The sequence below is a fragment of the Meriones unguiculatus genome (assembly GCF_030254825.1).
Source record: "Meriones unguiculatus strain TT.TT164.6M chromosome X unlocalized genomic scaffold, Bangor_MerUng_6.1 ChrX_unordered_Scaffold_30, whole genome shotgun sequence".
Classification (NCBI taxonomy): Eukaryota; Metazoa; Chordata; class Mammalia; order Rodentia; family Muridae; genus Meriones; species Meriones unguiculatus.
In genome coordinates this window covers 959,741-987,094 of record NW_026843706.1, presented here as the reverse complement: position 1 = coordinate 987,094, position 27,354 = coordinate 959,741, and the positions used below count along the sequence as shown (strand labels likewise).

At 43.1% G+C, this 27,354-nt stretch overlaps 1 long non-coding RNA gene across 3 annotated transcripts; it reads left to right on the top strand.

Moving 5' to 3' along the window:
• The first annotated feature begins 290 nt into the window (after positions 1-290).
• Positions 291-27,354, top strand: LOC132651468 (uncharacterized). Of its 3 annotated transcripts, none has more exons than XR_009589114.1 (5): positions 291-493; positions 15,389-15,472; positions 15,571-15,742; positions 19,901-20,050; positions 24,268-27,354. It is a non-coding gene; the product is annotated as an uncharacterized LOC132651468 (long non-coding RNA). The 3 variants fall into 3 exon arrangements; XR_009589115.1 differs by lacking the exon at positions 291-493 and adding an exon at positions 13,210-13,424; XR_009589116.1 differs by lacking the exons at positions 291-493; positions 19,901-20,050; positions 24,268-27,354 and adding exons at positions 13,210-13,424; positions 16,356-16,773.

Below are 27,354 nucleotides of genomic sequence, written 5' to 3'. Positions count from 1 at the left end.
TAGCAGAAGCCACCACAGCTTAGACAGGTGGGCCACTTCGTGGCTCCTGGGTCCAATTGTTTAGACAGTGTGGAGAGCTGAGACTCAGACGCCACCAGATGGCGCTGACATTCCCCCCTCAAAACTGTAAACAACCTCCATTACGCATGCGCGGGTGGCGTAAGCACGCTAAGCACGCCAAGCACGCCAAGCCTGAGTCATCAGATGGGGTAAAAAGTGAGCAGCCAATCAGGGTATTGACATGTCACTTAGGTGCGACCCGGGCTTATATAAACAGTGACACATCGGGTTTCTCTCTCTCCTCCTTTCATCGCTTAACTGTAATAAAGGCTTGTTGCAGAAGGATCCTTGTGTCTGCGTGTATTCGTGCTAGCAAGACGATCACGCAGCTCCCAACATCTGGTGCCGAAACCCGGAAAGCAGAGAGCCTGCCACCACCGGTACCAAGGAGAGCCCCCGTTCGCGGGGAGGGATTCAGAACTGCAACATTGAGGTTTGTCCTGAAAGACATGTTCGATCTTGATTTATCTCATTTTTCATTTCAGCTAGCAGAAGCCCTTATGGCCTTCCCTGCTGTGATAGCTGTCATAGTCCTCTTGATTTCCATTTTGTAAGTCACCAGGCTTGTGGCACTTCATCATTGCATCTCAGCAAACTAATATAGGCCCTGTATCCCAGAAAGATTCAGAGCCACTAAACCTGCTGGGCCCCAGAATTCACAGGCAATCATGTTTTACTGTAGAAGTTCCCCTGTGAATTTTCAGACTCCTTGAACTTTTGGGTTTTCTTTTACATAGCTGTGATTACTTTGTGTCTGCAAATCTATTTTCTTTTTTCTCTTCAGAATTGTGCAGCAGCATATTTATTATTGTGACTGTATTTTCTGGTACAGTCATGAATTGCCCCATGACCAGGATCCACTCTGAGGCATGTGTCATTAGGCAACTTGGGCTTTGTGCAGTCATCAAAGTGAACACTCCCAGGATCATTAGGCTTTGTAATCTAATGGGAACAGTGTCATACAGGAGGTCCACTGTTGACCACAACACTCTTATGTAGCTCGTGTCTGTACTTCTATAACAGAACCTGATGCTACCATGTAGTAGCTGTGTGTCAGTGAGCAAGTAAGCACATGTTTATGCTTTGCATATAAATTCAGGATAACTAATATGAAAATAAAAGATCAAGTGTAGCCAAAGCAATCCTGAGCTAAATTAACAACACAGAAGGTGTCATAACACCTGACTTAAATATACTGCAGACCAGCTGGCAACGTAGCTCGGTGGGTAGTGTTTGCCTAGAATGCAGGTAGACAGTTAAATCCCCAGCACCACACAAAGCAGGCATATTGGCTTATACTTGTTACCTGGCAATTGGGAAGTAGAAGAGGAGGATCAGAAGTTCAAGGTCATTCTTTGCTACATCGCATATTGGAGGTCTGTGAGGAACACAAGAGGCAGATAGGTCCTATTTCAAAAAGTGTGTGTGTGTGTGTGTGTGTTATAGAGCCCAGTGTGATGACACACATCTATAATCCTAGCACTTGAGAGTGGAGGCAGAAGGATCAGTTCAAGGCCAGCCTCAACTATCTAGTGAGTTTGAGTCAGCCTGATCTATGTGATCATTGAAACACTTCTGCACAGCAAAAGAAACAACAAAGTGAAGAAACAACCTACTGAATGGAGAAAAACTATTTTTCAGAGATTTGCTTGGAAGGCAGTTTATATTTATATTTATATTTATTTTTTTAATTAGTTACATTTTATTAACTCTGTATTCCAAGTGTATCTCGCTCCCTCATTCCCTCCCAAGCCCTCCTTCTCTCTCTCATCTCTTCCCTGCCCCTTTCCAAGTAAATACTACTTCCGATGGCACAAGCCTGTAATCCCAGTTAAATAGGGGGAAGAAGTCTCGAAGGCTGCCTAGTCCCTTTAGTCAAGATTTAAGTCCATGTCCTAAAATCGAAAGTAAAAAAAGGCTGGGGATACAGCACCATGGTAGATCATTTTACCTGGAAGATTTAATGGCCTAGGGTCATCCCCAGTACTATAAATATTAGTAGAGAACAACAACAACAACAAAACCTAAAGGAAACAGTAAACAATACAAACAACATGGGCAGCGGAAGACAACTGACAGTCTCCAAATGAGGACAAACAACTGATCAGTAAGTACATGAAATACCTTTGTCATCCTGCCATTGGGGACACTCAAATCCAAGCAACATACATCGTGGAGTGGGGATGAACACAGTTGGTAGAGCTTTCTCCTGGCATGCTTGAGTCAGTGGATTCAATATCTAAAAAGAACAGAAAAATATATTGGGCATAGTGGCTCACACCTGGAATCTGCACACATGGAGGCTGAGGCAGGAAGATTTTCAGGGCCTCGGGCTTGTTTTCTCTCACATGTTGAAGGAAAGAGGTAAAGAATGTAAATATACAAGGGGAAAAGGTAGAGATAGAGAAAAGAATAGAAAAAGAACACGAGTGGGGTGGGGAACGAACAGTAAAGGAAGGAGTGGATGTGATTGGGTGGTCAGGCTTGGAGGCAGGTTGCTTTAACTTTGTGAGCAAATTTGCTGGCCTCAAAAAGTTTAATAGAAAAATAAATGAGCAGGACAGGTATCATGTTGACATATGTCTTAAACCCAGCACTCAGGAGGTGGAGGCAAGAGAATCATTTGAAGCACAGAGCTTTTTGAAGAACAGGGCCAATCTCAACTACATAGCAAATAAACCCTTTTTCAAAACCTCAAAAAGAAAAAAGGAAGTGAGCAGGCAGTAAGTAGGTCAAGAAGCTGTGGAGCCTAGGCTTTGAAGTTAAAAGAGAGATGAGTCGCCATAGAATGTTGTCTGGAGTGGAGAGCTGAGAGGGTGGTTTAAAAATGAAGGAGCTCTGAAGTGTGTTCAGTGCCCAAGGGGAAGAAGATGGTGGAGAAACTGCCTGAGACTAAAGATAGATGATGGTTTCTGAAGCAAGCCTAGAGCAGGCACTGGGGGTCGGGGGGGAGCTGGGATGGCTGGGACTAATGGTGAGGGAAATGATGACTCCTCAGCCATGGCAAGAGAAGGCTTAAGAGAGGTAGGGAGCTTTTCTGATGATAAAAGAGATGCTATAGGAGAAAATAAATTTCCTCCCACAAATTCATAAGCCAAGACAGCAAGAAACGGGCTATCCGGGTGTGGAGAACACTCAAAGAAAGGCATGTAGGAATGCTAGGTGAGCAAGTGCATCTTGATGAAGCTGGCCATGGGTCCTGGCTTGGCAAAGAGGAGTGGAGACAAAATGGTCTGAGGTAAGGAAGATGGCTTGTGGGGCTAGAAGTCAAACACAGACAGGGTCAATTTGGTGGACAGAAAAGGAAAGAATGAACTGGCTGTAGAACAAAGCTCAGAAAAGAGAGTTGCCACATAGAAAATCTTGAAAATGTAGTAGAGGCACTGCCCTGGAGTCAATTAAAGGTGTAGGAGGCTGAATGACAGTCAAAATAGACTTTACTGAAATAGAAAGGAACAGTTAGAAGGTTTCTTATAACCCTCATTGCATACCTTGGAAACATGATGGAGAGCATAAGTGGCCAAATATCACAATGTCCAGAACTCCCTAAGTTCTGGAGTTGAAATTTGAGCCCAGATCCAAGCTTTTAATATTTAGTTGACATTGTCACAGAAGGAATATGATGCTGTTACCAGTGCTCAGGGTCTAGGAACTAGGTGTTCCCTGGTTCTAGGCCTCCTACCCAAACAACTGAAAATAAGGCTCCCACACATATGCAAAAGAAGCAGATCACTTTATTAGAGAGAAATGCACTGTCAAGATTAACTGGCCCATATGGCTGAGAGTATTCAGCAGCCCCAATTATTATTTGGCACCTCCTCTTAGGGAGTTTAAGAGAAGGATCTGGTTGCTAAGGGGAATGTTTTGGGTGGCTCTCCATTTTGATTGATGGATTACACCATATATTCATTTTTCCTGCATGTCCTTTCCCACAATGTGTCTTGTTTCAATCATATGCCTGCCCACTTGTGTATAAATATAACGTGGTAAATAGGATAGTCCCCTAAAATTTCATTTGAAGGTCATTGTGTGTTTGGCATACTTATTATGAACCCTAAACCAGTTCAGGACAGATCAGGCCTTCTAGCCCTGTGCCTGACTACTTCAGGAGTAACCTGAAACTGTCTAAGTCTCATTCTAACTAGGAGTGGAAAAAAAATCTGCATTATTGTTCAGAGGTCAGAGTGTGATTGGGAGATGCAGGTGGGTGCTAAGGGGTTTCAGTGTTGCTAGCTGCACTGTGGAGGGGAGTCTGTGGAGCAGATGCCAGATACATCCGTACAAAAGGGTGGTGACATACATAATCAAAACTAAATAGGGTCCCAGGCTAATCTGTGTCCTGTGCTTGCCTGCCTCTGTGCTTTGCTATCCCGGAGAAGCCTAGTAGGGATAGGGTTAAAAGACTCCATGAAGAGTAGACAGTGCCCTGTGGGTGATTAATCGTGAGATTAGTTTAAATTTCCATTGGCAAGGGAGTAAGGAAGATTTAATCTGTATGAGTTCAGTTCCTAAGTTAGCGACTTCCTTTATTTTTAATACAAGCTCTTGCTGTGTAGCCCAGGCTGGCCTCAAACTCGTTGGCCTCTTGTTTCTGTTTCTAGATTGCTGGGATTGTGGGTGGACAGGATCCTGTCTGGCAGGACTGAACATTTTCATGTCATTTTTTAACTGAAATGGTCGTTTGGGGGATGGATGATGTGCAGCAAGCTGAGTCACAGGGCTCTTTCACTTTGTGAGTCACAGCTTCACACAGACTCTAGAGGGTGGGGGTACCAGCCTTAAGTTTCAAGTGACATTAAATGGAAGTCGAGGCACCCTAAAGAAACTTACAGAGCCATATGCCAATTTCCATCTTATCCTGGAACATGCCATCCTAGAAAAGGCCAAAGACAAACAACTACGACTGCACTGGGGGTCCAAGGCCAGTTTCTGCAAGGAAGGTAGTCCTAGCAGTTAGGGATAGAGCAGAAGGGAACAGCAGGCTCAGAGGCACCTGGGTGAGCCCACTTACCCATTTATGAACAAACAATAACACGTTTGGAAAGAGGGGCCCTGTCCCCAGAGGACATTGGAAAATACTGGAGAATTTTGACCTGGAATGTGATGTGCCTGGACCTGTGTTCTAAGCAGTGTTTCTCTAGGAAGGCAGAATGGGGAATAGGAAAATCAAGTAGTAGAGGCTACCCAGTGGGGCTTGGATGTTGGGAGGAAGGCTATCGAAGAGGAGGGAGCCCTGAATGAGCAGGAGTTTTAAGGGTAAAATCTGTGAGCAGGGGTTTTCCATGGAAGCAAGCAGGGGGGCACATGTTTCCATGACAGCAAGCGGGTCCGGGGGGGGGCATGCCTTGACATTACACGATCAGGTAAAAGAGAGGTGAGGTGACCTTCTCTGAGGCATATAATCCCAATTGCTGAAGGCATATGATCACAATTGCTTTTCTTTTAAACTATATCTTAAATATTGGAAAGAATTTTCCTAGCTGATTCCCAAAAGATTCTCAATGCTTGCTGCCAGGTGAGATTGTCTCTATTTTCTATACAGTATTTATTCTGTGATATTTCCTGTAGGCGGTTGCTAGGAGAGTTAACTGTGTTTTCTGCAAAGTACATATTTGCGATATTTCCTGGTACCTGAGTTCAGCTGCCAGTCAAGATGGCTCTTTATTTCAAAATGGATTATACCTAGGCTAACTTAAACTCTTCATTCCCCCCTTTTCTTGTAATGAAGAGGCCAATCTTGGGCTCATAGTGTCCATGGTTAGCCTCAAACTGGTGGTGCTGGGTTCTCATTACCATCAACTGTATAGTCCCTAGTCTTCGCGTAATATATCCTAACAATTGTTAAGCAAGTATGATCCAAAAATGACCTAAAGCAAAAGATTCTGCATTTGAGCTGCTATAATTCTGGCCTTGCACATCCTGGATTGTAATACTTGTTTCTACTCCAGCTAAGCAGGTCCCCAAGATAATAGCTAATGTCAGGGAGCTCCCATTGAGTTAGCATTTCAGCCTGTTAGGTGGGATTTGGGGCTGAGGGTCTCATCTTCTGAAACTTCTTCATCCCTAACATTAGGACTGTTGGCATCAAGGGCTAGGATGGCTGAAATGCCAGCCAAAGGCTGGGCAATAGGGCAGTTCTCAGAAGTTTCTGGTTAGGTGATCTACCTGAAGAGGCAGGGAGCAATCATGTCAGCTTCCAGCAAGTTCAAATCTTAGCTTGCAGTGTCAACCAGGTGAAAATCTTTTGAGATAAATTCATACTAGAAACAGAAATTAAAATTTGTCTAGTAAATGGGAAAACTAAGGAATCCCAAGATCAGGGAAAAGCTCATCTGAGGTCAGTTTGAACTATGTCAGATTCAGGTCTCATGACTTTTTGATTTCCTGAAACATATAAATTTTTAGTTTGCAAAAGGCAAAACTCTGAGCTTCTAGAATCTTATAGCAACATAAGCAGAACAATAGTGGGGGGGGGAGGATAAATATAAAATATCTCCATTTTTAATATGCCTCAAATCATTTTTCTGTGTCATTACAATTCACATTTATATACCTTAAAACATCTACTTAGACCCTCCAATCTTTCTTGCATTTATCAACCCTGAAACAGCCAGCATTCTTTAGATTCCCAAAACCTAAACTTCTATATCCTCAGACCCTACATATACTCCATTTGCTTTCTATCCAGCTATTCACCATAAGACATAGGTAATTATCATGAAGCCTGTAGGCAAGGCAACACTTCTTGCCTTTTTTAAATAAAAGACCTAGTACCTGGTAGTTTTAAGAAACTAATAAATTAAAAAAATGAACTAACAATGGATCTAATTATCTGCTCTTTAGCTTCAAGGCTATCATTAGCTTATCTTAGCCATCAATGTAATCAGAGACCTGAGAAGGATAAACATGTTCCAATCCATGTACCAATCAAAATGACAGTGACAACTAGTCAGTCCATCACTCTAGGCAGCTGTTCTTGGCTCCTGTGGTCTCACACCAGCATGAGCAACGCTGTCCAGTGACCAGGCCCAGAAGATAGAGACTGTTTCTGTGGAGAAAGAAATGAGAGAATAGCCTCACCTTGCCCTTAGCAATGAAAAACATTGACTCTCCAGGTGTCCACAGTTTTGTCCAGAGTTTAGGCTGGGCCCTAGCAGTGGGCCATTTGATGCAGTTTCTCCCAGTGGTTAGCATACCATAATCCAGAGTTGCATTGTGCCCAAATTTTCTTGGAGACCTTGGGGGAGCCACTGCCAGGATTTTGGGACTCTCTGTCATAATAAGCTTACACATGTTAAAATGCCATAGTCATCAGATCTCTGACAAGCTTGAGGACCGGCATATCTGATTCATTCTTCATCTCTCTTTTAATTATCTATTTTAAATTGCATCCTATGAAGCAGAATGTCATACTCTCTAATTCTGCCATATCCCTTAAATAAATGTTTTAGAACCATATTTATCTCAAATAAATCTATGTAGGCAAACTTTATAATTACCCATCTTAGAGTTAACTTTAAAAACATAAACAAAAGACTAAACAAAATTTATTCTTATAACTAATTGCAATTATTAGCATAACTTCAAATATATTCCTGAACTAAAATCAAAGCAAAACTTTAAATCAGATGCCATATATAGAAGGGGTAGCAAATCTTGTTCATCCTATCATATTGCATTGAAACTGAACAGCAAAAAAGCAAAAAGGACAAAAGTTTTGTTTAGCACTAAGTGGAGAAATAAACACAACTGGCAACCTTAGTGGAGATGAAGAATTCTGGCCATTTCAAACCTATCGGCCAGAAGAAACATCATTAAATCATTTGCATAGGAGCTGGCAACCAGCCATATATTTTCATAATAAATAACAATGAATTCCTGGGCTAACATGGAGCTGCAATAAAGAACATAAAAAGCATTTTGTATTGAAGAAACATCAGGAATACCAATGTCTTTTGTCCTCCCCCCAGAGGATTGAGAAACTGTTCCAAGTTCCCTGTTAGAATGCCCAAGGTCAGTGTCTAAAATGCCTGATAAACTTTAAAATGTTTTATAGCCTTCATTGTATTTTTTTAAACCTGTTTTTGCAATATCAAAAAAAGGAGAATTAGGGATTTAGATATTCAGGAAGGTACGGGTTTGGCGATGACAGACAGACACGCCACCAAGAAGGCTTTGAATCTGCTGCGATTTACTGAAGTCAAACCAAACTTTTATAGTGATTACATAAAGGAACACCTTAAAGTTGGCATATCTCCCAGAACAGTTACAAAGTTTACATTTTAACTGAAAGGGCAACCTGATATAAAGCAGTGTCTACTAAAAATCTTGGCCTAAAAGCTTTTAATCAAAGCAAACAAGGGACATAAAACTTCAAACTTGTGGCTATTTATGCCGTTTTATTGCTACTAATTGGTGAGGGAAAAGCCAGGGACTGTTATGGCCCTCCGAGCCAAGTTGGCTAAAGATTTACAATCCTCCTTAGAGATAAGCATCGTGGGGAATTCCTCCCGTTTGTCTTCCTAAGGATTTAAAACCCTCCTTAGAGATAAGAAGCTTGAGCTAACCTGTCCATAAAACTCATAGTATATCATACAACCTTCTGACCTCCTATGTTTACCTATCTTCTTTTTGCCTCATCATAAACACCTGTGTAAAGCTCTTATGCTTTTATTACCTACAATGTTTGGATTTTCCACAAGCAATTCCTGATATTGAATCTGATTTATTACTTCTCCTAAAATTTTATTTTTCTTCCACTCTATTCTTGCTAAAGCTTTTAAAAATCTATCAGAAGTATGTTTCCTCGAATAGTTAATTGTGCTATTCAAAAATCATAGAGAGACAACAAAAAGCTCATTAATCCAACCCTGAAACCGAGGAAGCATAGGAATCTCGGGGCACGTCTTTTTGGCTTAGGTGGCCAGGGGCGAGCATTTTGCCAGGGACCTCCAGGGAGCTTATTCCCGAGGAAGATTTATCTCCCGTCTAGCAGGACAACCACTGTCATGCTACACAGACGACACTGGAGTTGGTGTGGCACACAGAGGCTTGCATCTTTTTTTTTTTTTACCTGAGAAGCTGCTGCTGTCCCTCTAAGAGCTGTCTGCTTGCACAGAAGCCTTAAACATTTCTCAAAACTGGTTTATCCACTTCAGCAGTAGTCTTAAGGTTGGGTACTATAGGGGCTGGCATCCCATATGTAATCTCAAAGGGAATTAACCCTAGATGGTAAGGGGAATTCCTAACCCTATAAAGGGCAAAGGGGAGGAGCATCACCCAGTCAGTGCCAGTCTCCACGGTCAGTTTAGTTAAGGTGTTTGTTAATGATTTATTTATGTTTTCTATCTGTCCTGAACTTTGGGGCCTGTATATTCAATCTGCCCCAATAAACTTAGCTTCGTTCTGACTTACCTTCAACACAAATGCTGGTCCTGGTTTAAAGTGTTTATTAAATCCTGCAATGTCATCTGTTCTATTGTTTCCTGTCTCTGTATTTTTTTTTAATGTCTGGAGCACACTTGTCAATGAAAGCCAAAGCAACTCTACCTGTTCTTTCAAGGAAGGCAGCTGGACTTTCATCTGTTTCCTGTCTGAGATCATACACCTTGGTCAAATTAGTGGGCTGTGTTGTGGCCACCTTGAGATCTGCCAACAGAGCCTGATGGTACTCTAGGAATTACTCCTTACCTGAAGCCATGTTGCAAACCCAATCAGGCCTCTTATAGGGAAAGTTATCATTATGGGCTTGATCTGTAGTTGGAACTCTTGTAGTGTCTGGGACATTTTTACATGCTTGCCTCTGAAATAATATGTCCGTGCTCCTCTGTGGTAAACAAGACCTGTAAAAGCTTCTGGCAATCATCTCAGGTGGGCTGGTGGGTAAAAAGAACATTTTCAAAGAGATCAATCAAATCCTTAGAATTTTTAGAGAACTTGGCATTCTGAGTTCTCCAGTTATAAAAGGCCAGTAATGATGAGGTTGATTTCCATTAGCATCTGGAGGGCCCCATGGCCCGGGAGGGAAGCACCTTAGAATCTGCCTCTGGTCTCCCAGAAAAAGAAGCTGCCTGGAGGCTCTGGATCCTTGGCACTGGGCCAGATGTTTGTTCCAACCTGGATAATAGAGCCTGAGCTGGCTGAGGAGTGGGAGGAGGAGAAGGTAGAAAAATTATTTCCATGGGAGTCCCATCCTGTAAAACAGAGTCAAGGGTTGGGGTGAGGGAGCCAGGGCAGTGGCCTCTGGATTCGGAGAGCCTGTGGAAGTAGTTTGTTAGTGGGGGTCAGAAAGGACTTGATCCATGGAGGTGGATGAATCACTACATCCTTCCAAACTACAATATAAGGCACTTGGTCTGGGTGCCCACATGCTTTTTGAAAGAGTATTTCCCATCGCAAGGAAGGTGAGAAAATGGAACGTTCCTTCTGGGGGGCAAGCAACATTGAAGGTGGGCCATTCCGACCTACAAAAAGTCATCATTGTTCTTTTCCTCACATCAACAGAAAGACTGTGAGCTTTATACTTAATTTCGCTAAAATGAGCCAGAACCAAGTCAAGGGACTTGAAAGTGGTCTGTCCCATATATTCAGGCAGACTTTTCGTCAAAAAGAAACCAAAGAAATGAAACGGACAATTTCAACAAACAGTAAATCAAACAGAGATGGAACCAGCTATCTCAGGCAAAAGCGAAACTAAAGACAATAAATTGCAGCCTGTACCTGGGCTATTATCTAGGGACAAAACTGAAATTACAGAAATGAAAATAGCTGTGGCTTTGAACAAAAGTAGAATCAAGCACTCTCAGGTAGACACAAAACCACAAAAAATTAATAACAGAACTGAAGCAGTAGCTTCTGGCACAAAACCAAGCAATAGACAATTAATTACACAGAGAAACAAAGTGAAACCAAAAACCTGGCTTTTTCCAGACTTCTCTGCCAAAGAAGTTCCAGAAAGGCTAAAAGAGATTCCTACCTTCTGGTAGGCTCCAGAGAGTCTGGAAGGTTCCAGACTCCACTCTGGCTTCCCTGTACCAGAAGTTCCGGAGAGGAAAAAAACTGATCCTGATTCCACCTTCCCTGCCAAAGAAGTTCTGGAGGGGAAAACTGATGAGGCCAAAAAAGTCTTTTTGACCTCAGTGGCTGTGACCCCAAAATGTGCCCATTCTAGTCACATCTTGCCACTCATACAGACACCTTGAGGCTTTTCAGAACAATGAACAGAAACAAACACTTAAAGCAGATGGACAACACAGAAGACATTTACCGGCAGGATTAAGCTATCCTGTTAGGGGTTCCTAGGGGTGCTGAGGAATCCTGGAAGAGCCCCCAAGTGTAAGTCAGGATCACGAGACCCTCAGAGACAACCAGGAGACAACTCGATACAGTAGCAAGAGAGCTTTATTATGACAGCAATAGAACTCAGGACCCAAGTCTCACTGAATTGGAACTTTGAGCCCTGATTGAGCAGTGTTTTTAAAGAGAAAGCCTGTGAGCAGTGGGTTTCCATGACAGCAAATGGGGCAGGAGGGGCATGCCTTGACATTACAGGATCAGGTAAAAGTTAGAGAGGCGAGGTGACCTTCTCTGAGGCACATAATCACAATTGCCTAAAGCATATGATTACAATTGCTTTTCTTCTAAACTATATCTGAAACATTGGGGAGAATTTTCCCAGATGATTCCCAACCGATTCTCATTGATTGCTGCCAGGGGAAATTATATCTATTTTCTATGAATTATCTATTCTGTACTATTTCCTGGAGGCGGTTGCTAGGACAGCTAACTGTGTTTTCTGCCAAGTGCATATTCTGTGATATTTCCTGGTGCCTGAGTTCAGCTGCCAGTCAAGATGGCTCTTTATTTCAAAACGGAGTTATACCCAGGCTAACTTAATCTCTTCACTGGAACTAAAGGTGTGTACCACCATGCTCAGCTTAGCCTACATTGTTATACAATCCAGGACTACCAGTCCAGGGATAGCACCACCTACAATGATCTGGGCCCTCCAGATAATTAAAACAGATACAACATCAGAAAAAAGCAATATTAGCATTTATTTATTTATTTATTTATTTATTTATTTAGGTTATTGCTGTTCTGAGACAGGACTCATAGATAACCCAGGTTGGCTGTTAAAGTATGCAGCACAGGCTGACCTAGACCTTGTGATCCTCCTCCCTCTGTTATGATTGATTACAGGCATGTTGCACCATAGCTGGCTCCAGTCTAACTTTAAAAATATTTGTATTGGCGGAGGAAACAGATGGAGACAAGGCTCAGTGATTAAGAGCACTTGTTACTCTTGCACAGGGCACAGGTTCAGTTCTGAGCACCCACATGGTGGCTCACAACAATCTATAACTCCAGGAAAAGAGGATCTGATGCCCTCGTCTGACCTCCATGGGTACCAGGTGTGCATATGGTGCACAGACATACATGTGAGCAAAGCACTCACACATATAAAATGAAATTCATTCTTAAAAAACAATCATACTCATAATATAAATACATCCAAGAAATCATGATATTCTATGACTTCTTTAAAGAATGAATGGGTGCTTGCATGCATGCTAATGCTTGCGTGTATGTGTGCATATGTTTGTGTACATATGTGTTTGTAGCATCTGTAACTGCATGTGGAGGAGAGGTCAGCCTCAGGTAAGGCTCCTCCAGAGCTGCTTGTATTGTTTTTGCTTGCCATGACAGGCAAGGTCTTTCAGTCCTACCTGGAGCTCACCACCTGGAAGGATAACTAGCTGGTCAGTGATCCCCAGGAAACTGCCTACTCCACTCACCTAGCACAGGTATAACAAGCATGTGCCACCATGCCTGGCGTTTTCATGTGGACTCTGGAAATTGGGCTCAGGTCTTCCTGCTAGCTAAGCCATCCTCAGCTTCATTTCTCTTTTTGAAACCTGGAACCCTTTCTATGACTCCTTCAATCTCATTTCTCCTCCAGTCTCATTTTCCAGAACTCGGGTACTACACATGGCTCCTCTTACACACAATAAAGCCTGGCAAAGTGAAAACCTGGGACCTGGGATTTACACCCTCCACTGTGGAAGAAAGACTGGGGTCTTATTGTTTAGTTGTTTGGTTGATCAGCTAGTTTGGTTTGGATTTCTGTTTTGGGATGTTTGTTTTGGGTTGGTTGGTTGGTTGGTTGGTTGGTTGGTTGGTTGGTTGGTTGATTTTGTGCCTATACCGGGGATTGAATTTAGGACTTCTTGCCTCTTTTCAAATGCTGGAGAGCTACCGTCTGCAACAGAAAGTCACTTCTAATGATAAAGAAGAGCAAGCCAAGACCAAGGTGGACAGTCAACAGTTTGCTACAAGTACTGTCTGCCCAACTAACAGCCTGGGTATGTGTAGAAACACTTTCTTTTTAAAGTTTCATGAAGCCCACTAAGCAATACATAGCTCAATTCAATACACAGCTGAGGCTAGCCTTGAAATTATGATCATCCTGCCTCTACCTCCTGAATTCTGGGATTAAACACAGGTACCACCATGCCAAGCACATGGAACCATGGAACTTTTTCATATATCATTCTGGTTTGGGGGTTGATTTGTTTGTTTGTTTGTTTGTTTGAGACAAGGATTCTCTATGAAGCCTTGGATGCCCTGAACTCCAGTTGTAGATCAGGCTGGCCTCAAACTCACAGAGACCCGACTGCCTCTGTTCCCCTGAGTGCTGTGATTAAATGCGTGCACCCCCAAGTCTGGCTATTTCATTCTGTTCAGATCAGGTTAAATAAATTCACTGCCTAAATATTATCATTTATTTTTTTAAGTAGTTAGGATTTGGGGGCAGGTGTTCCTTCTGAGACAGGCTGACCTTAAGTTAAAATTTTGCCTCAGCCCACTGAGTGCTGGAATTACACATGTGAGCCACCATGCTTCAACTGTGTGTTGCTGTTGTTGTGGTTGTATTGTTCTGTTTTTTGAGACAGGGTCTTTGTATGTACTCCTGGCTATCCAGGGGATCACTACACAGAACTTGCTGGTCTTTAACTCACCTGCTGGAATTAAAAGCTACATGAAACCATACCTGTTTTTTGTTGTATTTCTTATGTGTGAGGAGTCCAGGAGAGGACATCACATCCTCTGTAGGTAGAGCTACAGGCAATTGAGAGCCCCCTGGTCTGGGTTCTGGGAAATGAGTTTGGGTACTCTGGAGGAGCTCTTCACAGGTGAGCAGCTCTCTACCTCTGGCTGTTGTTTGCAGACAGAGTGTTGCCCTGTGTCCTAGGCTGGCCTCACATTCACAGCACTTGCCACAGCATCACAAGTGCTGGGATTACAGCATGTACTGCCACACCTGGCTAGTGCTGAGGGTGGAACCTAGGGCTTCATATGTGCTAAGCATGTCCTATACCACTAAGCTATACCCTTAGCCCCAGAATTCCTTTTATTAAAAAAAAAGATTTTGTTTTTATTTTTATTCATGTATGTTTATATGAATGTGTACTTTGTGTTTTTGAATTCCGTGTACCTGGAGCAATTGTAAGGTGTGAAATGTGGACCCTGGAAACCAAATTCTAGTCTTCCAGAAGAGCAGTAAATCCTGCTAACCACCAAGCTATCAGCCTAGTCCCAGGAGTATTTGTGATAGCCAAAGATAGAAGCAGCAGCCAGCATATGGAAGCAGCCTAAATGGCCACAAATGAGTAAATTCATAGACAAAACGGAAAATATCTCTGGGATTGTAGCTCATTGGTAAAGCCATTCATTGCCCCTAGCATACTCTGAAAATACAAACACACACAAATTGCATATAAATAAGAACACTATTAAGCCTTAAAATGAATGGAACATTTGATATGTTCTGCAGCATGAAAGAGACTGAAGGACATGATGCTAAGTAAAATAAGTCAGACGGAAATGTCCAATTTCCACATGGAAGAAGAACCTGACATTCATTGGTAGAACAACAGCCTTTAGTGTTGGACACACTAACATGATCTTCAGCACTACAGAGGAAAATACCCAGAACAGTCAACTTCATAGACAGAAAGTGAAATGGTAGTTGACAGAGGCCGGAAGTGGGAAAGATTGTAACAATATTCTGTTAGTTTTTGAGAAAGGACATGTCCAAGGGCTAGCCTTTGACTCACTGAACAAGTGAGATTGTCCTTGAACTCCTTTCTGACCTTCCTGCATCCACCTGCCAAGTGGTGCTCTTACAGGCATGCAGCACCATGTCTATCTTATGGGGCGCTACGAATCAAACCCAGGATTTGCTCATGCTATGCAATCATCCTATCAACTGAACCATAGCCTCAGCTCAGCTCCTGTTTTTCCTTGTTTGTTTGTTTGTTTATAGGTCTCATGTGATTCAGGTTTGACAAGAACTCAGCATAGAACCAAGGCTGGCAGAGAATTCCTCATCTTCCTCCTAAAATTACAAGTATGTAGCACTAACAAACATGACAATTGTATTTATTTATCTATCTATTTATCTATTTATTTATTTATTTATTTATTTATTTATTCATTTTGAGACAGGCTCTTACTCAGCAGCAAAAGCTGGAAGTCTCTGTGTAACAACGGTTGTTCTCAAATGCATTGACAATTATCCTGCTCCAACCTCTTCCTGGTGTTGGGATCAAAAGCATGAGCCTTTGTGTCCAGTGTAAAGAATTAGTATTGGATGAATGCAGAATTTTAGTTTCTCAAGGTGAGAACCTTCTGATAATGGATAGTCACAGCATTGGGAACGTACTTGCCTCCACTGCACTTCTGATTTTATTCTTTGTCCTACTTCACAATTTTAGTCAAGAATAAGAATGGCAGCATTCAGGAGTTGAGGAACATCCTTGACTACTATTGTGAATTTGAGTCCAGCTTGAGCTATATGAGACGTTTTCTCAAAAAAACCAAGGGTGAGGCATGATGGTACAGCCTTTAATTTCAGCAATTGGGAGGAAGAGGCAAGAGGAACTCTAATGAATTTGAGGCCAGCTTGGTCTATTAGTCTAGTTTCAGGCCAGACAGGACTCCTTAGTGGAAGTCTGTCTCAAAAATCAAAAATCAAAACTAAAAATGGCAAAAAGCCAAGCACAGGGGCTTGTGCCTCCAGCTCCAATACTTGGAAGCCTAAGGCTGGGGAATCTCTGCATTTGAGCTCAGCTTGAACGTCTTAATGAGACTGCCATAAAAAACCACCACAATAAAAGAAAACAGAATACCAACAACTGGGCTGTTAGAGCATTTACCTGATACATGTAAGGCCCTGTGTTCTCTTCTCACTGTCCTCCCAACTCTCTCTCTCTCTCTCATTCTCTCTCCAGGAAGTCTTGTGAGCTCTTTGCCCGTTCCCTAAGTCTACCCTTCTGTGACCCTGTGGTCTCCATTTGGTGCCTGAGCTTCTGGAACACCAATGGCTCCAAATATAGCCAGTTTAACATAGAAACTAAAACATTAGTCTATTTAATATCGGGAGCATGTGAAGTCCTGGGCAATTTTATGTTGTTGACCTGGACACAGCCATATCAGTGACTAATATCTCAGATCCATGAGCATGTCAAAGCCTTCCTGTAGTCTCTGTTGGCTCTCTACAATATGTATAGGATATGTCCACCATAGCTTTCTCCTTCTGGATGTTCATCACCTGAAAACTGAACCCCTAGTGAGACTAGCTATGAAGGTCAGCTAAGCCAGTTCCCTTGACCTGGCTATATACTCTAGACCCCGCCTCCTTGTTTATCTGTATACAATAACCTTTCCTCCTTGTTCAGATGTATATGGTGGCCCTGATTCTCTGTTCTACCTTAAATAATAAACATACTGGGTTCATTGCTGCTGTGGTTTCTCTATGAGCCCAGACTACCTTGTCCTAGATTTTCTATGTATGTCTGGGGTTTCTTCATTCCCTCAATGCCCCAGTTAAATTAGACCCTAGAGCTGTGCAGAACATGGCAAAGCAGACCCTGAACAAGGACAGTGGACACTGACTACAGGTGAATTGGATTAGTCAAACAAGGGATCACTCCTGAGAGAATAATAAAGGGAAAGGAGGAAACAGCAACATAAGAATGAGATCAAGATAAAGTAAAAAAGATAGAGAGCACACATTTCAGTTTGTCAGGTGTAAAAGCCTTTGGATTAGCAGAATTCAGAGATGTGCTGTATGTGAGCACTCAGAGATTTGGGGAACAAAGAGAACCTAGACATAGGTAGATACTGGGGAGAATTCAAGAAAATCTGAAAGTGGGTTGATGGCATTTCAGCTTCATTGGTTCTTAGGAGGCCTACCCTTACTTTCCAGGGAAGGGACGATGAATTTGACTCCTGGAAATAAATGACAAAGGAGAGAAAATCTGAGGAGTGGATACATAGCTGAGGGATTCAAGCATGTTCCCATGTTTGCTTTTGGTTTACCTGCTTTCAAAGTGTTATATTTGGTTGAAATTGACCAGCATGCAGGGGGTGGAGGCCAGAGCTGAAAGCTCAGTGTGGGGGAGAGGGTGATAGCAACCCCCACCGCAAGAAGATTGTTGTCCCTAGCCTGATGCCTCAGCACCAGGAAGGTGGCAGTATACTGAAGGAGAGAAGGTGGCCAATAGCAAAGAGGCATGTAGCCATAGGGGAAATGTTGCGAGCTGCATGGTCGTCTTGCCAGTAAGAACGCATGCGGACAACAGGATCCTTCTGCAGCAAGCTTTATTGCAGTCAAACGATGATAGGAGGAAGACCCCGAGCCCCGAAGTGGCACTGTTTATATAAGCTCTGCTCATACCAGAGTGGTGTGAGATGACGTATCATCCCCTGATTGGCTGCTCACCCATCACCCCATATGACGCCCTGGGCTGGGCTCGTGACGACGGTTGCCCAGTGGTCATAATGGTCATAACGGTCATGCGCTCTTGGATTTGTTTACCAGTTTAGAAGGGCGGAAGCCAGCGCCATGGGAACCAAACCCCGGCTCTCCACATCTCCCCCTTTTTTATTTGTTTGAACAGTAAGCTTCCTACTGTCAATACAGCATTATGCCATAAAGCCAACGTCTGAGCCTGGTGGAAGGCAATGCTTCAGCCGTTGCCCGTCATTGGAGCAACCTCCTCACTGTGAGGCTGTCCTGTCTTAGGTCGGTGAAGACTTATTTGCACTCTTCCGTCACTGACTTTCCAGATCTTTTGGCAAGAGAAAAATTGTGATTTACACCCATCCCCGTGCAATGGGAAACAGATCCCCAGGGAGTGCAAGGGCTGTAAATACAGATTGTGGCATGTGCCTGCAAAGACAGAGGCAACCTTGTCAAACATTAATTTTTCAGCATGGATAACCAAATATCAGGGGAGGTGCCTTGCTCCAGAGCGGCTAGTGCCTGTACGATCACCACCTTGTCACATTTTTGTTGGGTTTTGAGTTTGCAGAACAACCAGAGGACAAATATTAAACCACAGCACAGGGCAGCGCCAAACATCCCAACGCCCACCCATTCCTTAAAATAAGAAAAGGCGGAAGAAACCCAGGATAATAAGCCATCTGTGAGCGATAAATCCACTCGAGTAGAATTAATGGTCGCCACTGCCGCCCTTAGCTCTTCGTTTCTTCAAATCCTTCTGACCAATTTCCTGCAAGATATAGGGACAATTTCCTGGACAAATTAGCAGCTCAGGTAAGATTTTCATATTGTACACTGGTAATACAGAGTGCTCCTATTTTTCTTTCACACCCTAATTGAGCCAATTGAGATAAAATATCTATTCTTTCTTCCATAAGATCCAGACGCTGGTTAAGAACCATCAATCCACCTTTTAATTGTGTGCTAGCAGATGCATGAAGGTTTATGGCTTCAGCCACACCTGCCGACAATTGATTTACTGTTGTGCTTGTTTGGACTGAATTTGCCATTGCCAAGCCGACTGCAGTCAGCGATGGCAGTAACAACGGCTGCGGTGATGCCAAAATCTCTCTTCTGTCTAAACAGGGAGAGGGTGGATGGAGTCTCCACAGGGATTGGGATCCACTGCGGGACTCTAACAACCAGGGCACGAGCGTAACGCCTGGCATTCCAACATTACAACATCCAGCATGTCTCATTGGTACAATTTCTAAAAGAATTATTGGACAAAACAAGTAAAAAGGGGGAATAAACACAGACAGGACTAGGCGGAAAAACCGTCTGATTTGTATTGGACGAGAAAAATTTAGGAAAAACCAATGAATTATGTCTGACCGGCATAGGCTTTGGGAAAGCAGACAAAATGGCCCAACGTTGTACCCCCACAATACTAGGAACCAGATTTAGAAGGATCCAAGCAAGAACTGGAATTAGTTGCAAGTATATTCGTTGAAAGATTATCTTCAGCTGCCGCAAGCTTTCGCGTGAGGCGCTCCGGTACCCAGAATGGATTGTTTTCTTCCTGTGGGAAAACACAGACAGCTCCCCTGGATCTTATTAAGATAGGATCTGGGCCTTTCCATTGACCAGTCAAGACATCCATCCATTTGATCATTTCCTTAGGCCTATCAGGCCCTAAGCAGTGGCAATCAGCCGCCGAATGGCCCTGACTGTCCAAATTTTAAAAATTGAGAGTAAAGAGTGCCAAGGAAACAGTCACTCGTGGCACTGAGGGCAGAGCCTCCTCGACTCCCCCTTTTTGTTTTATTAAGTAGGATTTTAGAGTGCGATGAGCACGTTCAATAATACCCTGTCCCTGAGGGTTATATGGGAGACCCGTTAAGTGGGTCACTCCCATTTGATGACAAAACTGTCCAAATTTCTGAGAAGTATAGGCTGGCCCATTGTCAGTTTTTAGAATTTTGGGCTTTCCCCAGGCACTCCATGCCTCCAGGCAATGTTGAATAACATGGGCTGCCTTTTCTCCAGTCAGGGGAGAAGCAAACATAACTCCAGAGCAAGTATCAACGGAAACATGTAAATATTGAAGTTTACCAAAAGATGAAATGTGAGTAACATCCATCTGCCACACTTGTAGCGGACGGATTCCTCTGGGATTAATCCCAACATGAGGCATAGGTAAGAACTGACAACAATTTTGACATTGGGTTACAATATCTCTAGCTTCTTTTCTAGTTATATCAAATCAAATCGATGACGCAGTGTTTCAGCTGTCACATGAAATTTCTTATGAAACTCTTTAGCCAATTCCAAATTTGAGAAGAGGGCAAATGCAATCGTCTTTGTGGCTCGATCTGCCAGGTCATTTCCATGGGACATGGGTCCCGGTAGACTTGAGTGAGCCCTAATATGTGTAATAAAAACAGGGGATTTTCTGATAATTAAGGCAAACTGAATTTTTTGAAAAATTTTTGCAAGCTTGCTAGATGCCTTGATCAATCCAGCAGCCTCTAAAATTTTGGTTGCATTTACCACATAACTAGAATCAGAAACAATATTTAAAGGACCTGGAAATTTTGTCAAAACTTCTAACACTACTAAACATTCCACAATTTGAGGCGCAGTCTCATGATATTGCTTAGGAACAACTTTATTATTAACCACATAAGCTCCTACTCCTGTTTTTGACCCATCTGTATAAACTACCAGTCCATCCCGAAGTGGTTTCTGGGACGTTACATGCGGGAAGACTACCTCTTGAGATAAAGCAAATTGCAAAACAGGGTGTCGAGGGTAATGATTATCAATCAAGCCACTAAAGGAGGTAACTAGCACTGCCCAAGTATCAGAGGTAGCAGTCAATACCTGAACCTCATGAGCTGTATAAGGCACTTTTAAGAACTTTGGCTCCTTCCCAAAGTGTGTAATGGCGGCTTTTAACCCTCATAGTGCAAGTTTAGCAACTGCATCTGAATAACATTCAATAATTTTTGCAGGAGAAGCATTGGGATGAACCCACAATAAGGGTCCATCTTGCCATAATACAGCAGTTGGTAAATGTATAGTTTTAATGACACACAGGTCAAAGGTCTTAGTTTTATCTACACGTTTTAATTGGGCATCTTGTAAAGCGTTTTCTACCACTTGCAGGGCGCGGCTTGCAGCGGTGTTAAGGCTCTGGGTGAAGAAATATGAGCATCCCCTTCCAAAATTTCAAATAGGGGTATTAATTCAGCAGAAGGAATCTTTAAAAATGGCCTAAGCCAATTTATATCACCTAATAATTTTTGAAAATCATTTAAGGTATGCAAATGGTCCCTGCGAATTTCTATTTTTTGAGGAACTATTTTGTCCGGGTAAATGATCGTTCCCAAAAAGGAACCTACCTCAGAAATCTGGACCTTTTCAGTGGCAATATGCAATCCCCATTGCTGCAGGGTTTTTTGCAACAAAGGATATGCATCTTGCAAAATGGCTAACTCCTCATGGCACAAGAGAATATCATCCATATAATGAATCAGCAACAAGGAAGGAAATTGCTGTCTAACTGGTTCAAGAGCCATCTGCACATACAATTGACACATGGTGGGGCTATTAGCCATGCCTTGAGGTAAAACTCTCCATTGATATCTTTTGTCTGGCTCATGGTGATTAACAGCAGGTAGGGTAAAGGCAAATCTCTGTCTGTCTCGTGGGCACAGAGGAACGGAGAAGAAGCAATCCTTGATATCTATAATTATGACTCTCCATTGTTTAGGCAAAGCAGAAAATAAAGGTAGGCCTTGCTGAACAGAGCCAAAGAGCCGCATCTGTGCATTAATGGCCCTTAAATCATGAAGAAGTCTCCATTTTCCAGACTTCTTTTTAATAACAAAAATAGGTGTGTTCCAGGGGGAAGTAGATGGTTCCAAATGACCAATCTGTACCTCTTCTTTAACCAGCCTTGTAGAGGCTTCCAGCTTTTCAGAGGAAAGGGGCCACTGAGGAACCCATACGGCCTCCTCTGTGAGCCAAGATATGGTCATGGAACCCTCAATGGCAGCTAATAAAAACCCAAGCCTTGTTTCCCTGTATTACTTTCCTGTGAAATCAGGTGTAATCTCCATTGTTCCTGTTTACCAAGGCCTTTTCCTTCCTTATAACCCATCCTTTTCATTATATCAACCGCTTGTTGCGAATACTCATTGGTCAATGCTAATCTTAAATCCTGCAAAATATCTCTTCCCCAGAGATTGACAGGGAGTGGAAGAACATATGGTATGAAGCTTCCTGTTTGACCTTCTGGTGCCTGCCACATCAAAGAACGTGTACTAATCGCAGGGCTGGCCTCATATCCCAACCCTTGTAAGGAGTGGGATGATTGTGTAACAGGCCACGCCTTAGGCCACCAGGTGGAAGAGATAATGCTTTTATCAGCCCCTGTGTCCAAAATACCAGTAAAACTTTTCCCTTCTATCTGTAATTGTAGAGTAGGTCTAGTTTTAAGATCAACTACCAAATGAGCAAAATCTGTTCCTGTGGAACCAAGCCCTCTTGCACCCCTTGATGTTTTGGTAAATGGAAAGCAATCGTGAAGGCTTGGGAGGAGGACTAATTGAGCAATCCTATCTCCAGGAGAAATAGAAAATACGCCTTGAGGGCAGGAACAAAGCACCTGGAGCTGTCCCATAAAATCTTGATCTAATACTCCAGGATGGACCATAAGTCCTTTTAGAGTGAGAGAGGAGCGACCCAAAATAAGACCAACACTTCCTTCAGGCAGGGGGCCTTCAAACTCCACTGGGACAGGTTGCACCCCCATGTGTGGAATTAATAAGAATTGGGAGGTGGAACGGAGGTCCAACCCTGCTGATCCTCTTGTTGCTCTACAGCTGGATAAACCCTCCCATTGTCTGCCTGTGTCCCATATCTTTTGGGGCCCTGAGATCTGGGGCCCTGAAGTCCGTTTTTTGGAACATTTTTATCTCTCTCCTCAGAGGGGGTGCCATGCTGTATAAGTTCTCCCTGAATATCTCTGACTGAGCGGCATTCATTAGCCCAGTGATTGCCTTTTCTACACTTAGGGCAAAGTCCAGGAACTTTCTTTTGCGCAGACATACGACAGTCTCTTTTTAAATGACCCATTTTGCCACAATTAAAACAAACTTTATTGTTTCCAGAACTTGGGTGGTTATTGTTTTGTAATATGGCTGCTGCCAGGCCGGCATTGGTAAGCGGGCCTCCGAGTCCTCGGCAAACTTTTATCCAATCTGTCATTCCTTTGCTCTTTCTGGGGGTAATGACTGCCTTGCATTCTGGTGAAGCATTCTCATACACCAGTTGCTCTATCATTGGTCGGACCCTTTCTGGGTCTCCAAATATTCTTCCTGCTGCGTCTGTCATTCTGGCCACAAATTCTGGGAATGACTCCTGAGGACCCTGGATAATTTTTGTTAAATGGCTCTCGGTCCCGCTCTTCTTTGAAAGGGCCTTCCATGCTTTAATTGCAGCAGCAGATATTTGGCTGTACGCTCCCCAATCATAATCTGTCTGTTGCTGAACATGTGGACCTTGTCCTGTTAGTAGCTCAAATGTCCAGCGTCATTGATTGTCTTCTGCATTGGCATTAGCCCTAGCTTGGGATTGACAGGCATCATGCCATAAGGCTTTCCATTCTAAATACACTCCCATATTAGGGAGGGCAGCTTTCACTACAGTCTGCCAATCATTTGGGGTCATTGCTGTAGAACCTAGCCTCTCAAGCTGCATAATTGTAAAATTATCATCCACCCCGTACTTATTAACTGACTCTGCCAGTTCCTTGACTAGAGGGTAATCTACAGGTATGTGGACACAGCCTCCCTCCACATCTTCAAATACTGGAAAAGTCTGAAAAATTTTAGGTCTATTTTTTGTTGAAAAGAAGGAATCAGGACAGTGCCTCCCGGTGTAGGGTAGAGGAGCACTAGAGACAACGGGAGTGCCCGACTGAGAAAGTGTGCCCTTCCTGTTCCTCATACTACTTTGCTTCTGATACAACAGTAATGGCCGCTCATCTGGGTGGTATCGTTCTTCCTCATAGCAGGCTGCTTCTTCCTCTGACCGCTTGGAGGGACTTAACTCCTCCTGCCAATTTCTAAAGCCTCTAGTTTTTTTTGTCGGATAGAGAGGCTCCTTTTTAGATTTTTTTTCTTCTCCTTATCATGTTTCTCTCCCAGGGTGTTCTTTCCCTTATCTCTCGCTCCTGCGGCTTTAACATCCACAGAAGGGCCTTTTTTCTTAGAGACGTCTTTATTTCTATCCATTGGGGCCCCTAATCTTTTGTCACGTTCTGTTTCTGACATGCTGTCTTGTATCTCCTCTAACACTACCTTAGTGCCTACTCTTAGCTTCCTGTTAATCTCTTTCCTTTAAAGGTCACCCTTAAGCTTGTACGAAACCAAAAGAAAGAGGACGAGGGCAACGGTCACAACAGAGAAAGCAATAAAGGCTTCTGCTAGCTGAAGTGAAAGATGAGATAAATCAAGACCAAACATGCCTCTCAGAACTTATCTCGCTGCTGCAGTTGTGAATCCTCCCCGAGAACGGGGGGGGGGGGGGTCTCCTCGGCACCGGCGATGGCAGGCTCCCGGCGTCCCGGGTTTCGGCACCAAATGTTGAGAGGCGCGTGGCCGTCTCGCCAGCAAGAACGCGTGTGGACAACAGGATCCTTCTGCAGCAAGCTTTATTGCAGTCAAACGATGATAGGAGGAAGACCCCGAGCCCCGAAGTGGCGCTGTTTATATAAGCCCTGCTCACACCAGAGTGGTGTGAGATGACGTATCATCCCCTGATTGGCTGCTCACCCATCACCCCATATGACGCCCTGGGCTGGGCTCGTGACGATGGTTGCCCAATGGTCATAACAGTCATAACGGTCATGTGCTCTAGGACTTGTTTACCAGTTTAGAAGGGCGGAAGCCACCGCAATGGCAACCAAACCCTGGCTCTCCACAGGGAAAAATCTCAGTGGCTTAAATGTTACCCAGTTTTTTGTTTGTTTTGTTTTGTTTTTAACAGCCTGGTTCATATGACCCAGTGGCTCTGTTACTGATATTTCTGGTAATTGTATCCATGCCAGTCAGAGGAGAAGTTCCTGGGCTTATGCTTTTCAGTGACTTGGTCACATCCTTTGACGACTGTGTGTACTAGTGATTTTCTCTGTTTGCAGAGGGGCTTTTATCTAACCGTCCAGAGTCCCAGTGGGTCCCATCCAACTGTTGGGGGCAGGTTTTAGCCCTGTAGTTTAGGCAGGTTTTAATATGTCACACACGTGTGTGACAACAACTCCTGTAATAAGAGCAAATATAATTGGGGATTCTTTAGGACCTGCCTCCTGGGTGCTTGGCCCCACAATAATAAAGTGGCTGTGACTCAGGATTGTCAGCACATCCTAGAAAAGCAAAAGGCTTGTGATCAGATTGATTCCTCTGCTCTTGTTGCAAGAGCATTCTTTGGTGACTTCGCAGCTTCAATCCTGTTGAAATATCCTACTGTTTGTGTTGGGCACAGCAGCTGTCATGCTCTTCCTTCTTATCATCATCATTATAATTTAGTGTCACCATTGCAGCGAACCACCCCTGGACTAAGTGTGAAGCCTCAGGTTGAACATCCAAAAATAAGAAAGGTGGAGATATAAGGAGACTATGAAACCCTGAGTGAATGTGTGTTGTCAACACGGGCACAGCCATGTCAAGGACTGTAGTCTCAGACTCATAGAAAACTGGTAAAGCCCCACTTTGCCCCTGAAATGAGGCTCAGAGTGATGGCAAGGCCTTCCCTGGGGAATTGAGTGTGAATGTTGGGAATGGGTGTGTGGAAAATGTCCTCCATAGTTTTCTCCTCCTGGGTGTTTATAACCTGATGTCTGCTCCTCTAGAGACTTTGCATACTGAATTTAAATAGACATACCTCCTTGTACAGCCGTGCACCCTAAAACCTGCTTTCTTATTCAGTATATGTAGTAAACATGCTGAGCTTCTGGAGTGATTTGGCCTCTCCCGACTGTACCATCCCAGTTTATCTGTGTCTGTGTTTCTGTCATTTCTTCACCAGCTCTAGTCAGGGTTCAGGACACAAGTTGTGCAAGGACAGGACTCTACAGGAAAATGCAGTGCTTGGGAAGAGAGCAGCTTTGAACCTCAGGACAGAGCAGCTCTGGGGAGGGATTCAGTGCCACCAGTAGGTAAGGAGTTCCTCTCCCCCTCAGGGCTCTTCACTTGGCAAAACTATGCCTGGACTAGGAGACAGAGAAGAATATCAGGGTAAGCCAAAGGGAAAAATATGAGTGAGTTCTTAAGAATGAGTACATACTTTGGATTTAAGGAGGGAGAAAATGGTAGGTAAAGGGAAAGGAGAGAGAGAAAAGATTAAGAAAATTTAATGCTCATGAAAAACTTAGGTGTTTTTACAATGATTCTGTGGCTTTATATGTTCTTTTCTCTAAAGAATATATTTTCCATCTTACCCAAGGTCCTCCTTTTGCTTACCTTCTTTAGGTGTACAGATTTTAGTATGATTATCCTATATTATGTCTAGTACCACTTATAAGTGAATATAAACCACGTGTGTCTTTCTGCTTCTAGAATAACTCACTCAGTATGATCTTTTCTAGTTCCCACCATTTGCCTGCCAATTTCACGATTTTCTTGCTTTTAATTACTGAGTAGTATTCCATTGTGTAAATGTACTATGATTTCTGTATCCATTCCTCAAATGAGGGGCTTCTGGGTTGTTTCTAGGGTTGGCTATTATGAATAAAGCTACTATGGACATGATACAGTAATATTTCAGCAGCCATTGGGAAGATACACCCTCGATTAACAGCTTCTACCAACACAAGCTATTTCTAAAATGACCATCTGTTTTCACCACCACTCCTTTCATGAAGCAAAAGTCTTCGTTACTGCCCAAAAAATAGGATGAGGAACACATTCTAGAAGAGGTCCTTGAAAACGAACAAGTATACAACTTTTGCAACTATTTGCAAATAATAGAGAATAATAGAGAAAGAGGACACAGAAACAGTGTGATTCAGTCCTCAGTTCAGGCAGTCCATTGACTTATGACAGACCTACTTGGTCCTGCCACTTGGGATGCTGAGGCAAGAAGATCACAAATTGAAGGCTTCAAGGCCTGCCCGAGCTATACATCCAGCTCAAGACTAGGAGGGAAACTTGCTGGGACCCTCTTTCAATGGTAAAAATCAGCAAAAGGAAGGCTGGCGATATTGCTCAGGCAGGGTGCAATGCAGTGTTTGCCTGGCACACATGAAGCCCTCAGTTTGATATACCACACCACAAAATCATAAAATAAAATAAAAAATAAAGAAAACCAAACAACTACTGAAGGTTAAAATGACAAAGTAATTGGACAAAGTCTCACAAAGCTCTTACCTGTATTTGCATAGAATACATTCATAAAAGATCTTGTAGGTAATTATGTAGTTATGGCAATGGGTGATA